Source organism: Elephantulus edwardii, unplaced genomic scaffold (assembly GCF_000299155.1).
Source record: "Elephantulus edwardii isolate Elephantulus edwardi_28Jun2011 unplaced genomic scaffold, EleEdw1.0 scaffold00129, whole genome shotgun sequence".
In the NCBI taxonomy this organism is placed as follows: domain Eukaryota; kingdom Metazoa; phylum Chordata; class Mammalia; order Macroscelidea; family Macroscelididae; genus Elephantulus; species Elephantulus edwardii.
In genome coordinates this window covers 9,225,934-9,228,268 of record NW_006399879.1, presented here as the reverse complement: position 1 = coordinate 9,228,268, position 2,335 = coordinate 9,225,934, and the positions used below count along the sequence as shown (strand labels likewise).

The following is a 2,335-nucleotide window of genomic DNA, read 5'->3' as shown; positions in this document are numbered from 1 at the left end:
TTAAGCACTCTGAGGTCCTTGACAGATTTTTCCAGTGTAATCCATTTTTTTAATTTCATAACTGCTGGTGTTAAGGGTGTGATTATGGATCTGACCAACATGAAGTTGTTAACAACTGCAATCTTTCTCCATCTATCATGGTACTGCCTATTGACCTACACGGTGGGTAGAATTTTTGTTTTCTTGATTTTGAGATGCAATCTACATTGAAGATTATAGTCTTTAATCTTCTGCAGGAAATGCTTCCAGTTCTCCTTACTTTCAGCAAGCAAAGTTGTGTTAATAAGTCTTCCTCCAATCCTGGTGCCACATTCATCTTCATAAAGTTCAGCTTCCTGAATCATCTATCTGTTCAGCATATAGATTTAAAAGGGATGGGGAAAATAATACTTCTGTGATGCACTCCTTTATTCTTTTTTTTTTTTGGAGGGGGCAGTTTTATGGGGGGGTGTCTTTAGTTAGTTTGTTCTTTCTTATTGGAGTTTCCTGTCAATTTTTATAGGTAAATTTTTTTTTTTTTTGGAGGGGGACATTGAGAGCCAATTTATTTAGCAAATGCTGCTGGCAAGCATAATCCGAGAGATACAAGATGGGAAAGGTGCTGTGACAGCTGAGGAGGGTTTCAGGGCTCCATCCAGTCTTACACAGGGTAAGTCATGAGGCTCTGCAGACACAGCAAGGGCTGCCCTCAGCTATTCAGCACCATACAGACGAGCTCTTCATATTCGATACAACCATTGCTGTTCTCATGCCCTGCCACCAGCATCTCTACTTCTTCCTCTGTCATCTTCTCATCCAGTGTGACAAGGATGTGCCAGATTTCAGCATACATGACAATGCCGTCCCCATCCTTATCAAACACCTGAAGGCTTTCAGTATAGTCTCATGGATGCCCTGGTCCCTGTTCTTGACCGTAGTCTGCAGCATGGGCAGGACTTCATATTCATCTCACCATTCTTAGGGTTTCCCAGGACATTGAGCACCTGTGTTGGTGGGGTTCTGGCCCAGGGCCCTCATTACATCTCCACACTGGCTGTACAGGATCTTTCAATCATCTGTTCAGTGAAACAGATGGAAAGCTTCCTTAAACTCAGCAGTCTGGCCCTTGGTGAAGTCACTCATCTTGGGAGATCACATATCAGGACCAATGTACGTTCTTTCTTTTCCCTTGCTCTGTTCAGCTAACAGTTTCCTGGTTTATGTACAATTTTTTGCATGAGAACAATCAAGTGTTTTGGGATTCCCAGGCTTCTGAATGTTAGTCACAATTTGTTGCAGTCCACACAGTCACTTGCCTTTACTTAGTTGATAAAATACAAATAGACATCCTTACTGTGCTCTCTGCTTTCAGCCAACATCATCCATCTGACATCAGCAATGACATCCCTAGTGCAACAATCTCTTTTAAATCCAGCTTGTATTTCTGGCAGAACTGTGTCAATGTCCTATTCTGGTTGATTTTTAAAATAATAATCAGCAAGATTTTGCTTTCATGTGATATTAGTGATATTGTTGTTGTTGTTATGTGCCACAGGGTTGTCCGAGACTCATAACAACCCTACGTACAATAGCCCTAAACCCTGCTCTCTCCATTGCCAATCTTATTGTCTCTGACACACCGACCATTACCCCAGTCACTGAATTAATCCATCTCATTGAGGGTCTTCCTCCCTTGCACTGTCCCTACACCTTCCCAAACATGATGTCCCTCTCCAAGGACTGGTTCCTCCTTGCCACATGTCCAAAGAATGTCAGATGAAGCTTCAGAATCCTTGCCTCCAAGGAGCAGCCTGGTTTAACCCTCTCTAGGTTGAATCTGTTTGTTCTCTTTGCAGTCCGTAGTATACTCAATACTCTTCTCTAGCAACACAGCTCAATTCTTCTATCATCCCTAGTCATTCTACAGCTCTCTGATGCATAGCAAGTAATTGCAAAGACCATGGCCTGGATCAGGTGCACCTAAGTCTCCAGACTGACATCATTGCTCTTCATCGTTGGAGAGGTCTCTGACAGCAGACTTTCCCAATGCAATTTGTCTTTTAATTTCCTGGCTGCTGGTTCCAAGAGTGCGGATTGTGGAGTAATAAATGTTGGAGAGGATGTGGCAAGAAAGGAGCTCTTACACATTGTTGGTAGGATTGTAAAATGATGCAACGATTCTGGAAGGCGGTTTGGTGCTTCCTCAAAAAGTTGAGCACAGAAATTCCATATGACCCAGCTATTCCACTACTTCGAATATTCTCAGAGAAAATGAGAACTGAGGCACAAACAGAGACTTGCCCACCAATGTTCATAACAGCATTATTCACCACCTCAAGAACATGGAAACAGCCCA

The 2,335-nt window shown here is 42.7% G+C and overlaps 1 pseudogene; it reads right to left on the bottom strand.

Annotated features, from left to right (window-relative positions):
* Positions 1–688: 688 nt before the first annotated feature.
* On the bottom strand, positions 689–1,122 carry LOC102850056 (annotated as a pseudogene).
* Positions 1,123–2,335: the final 1,213 nt, after the last annotated feature.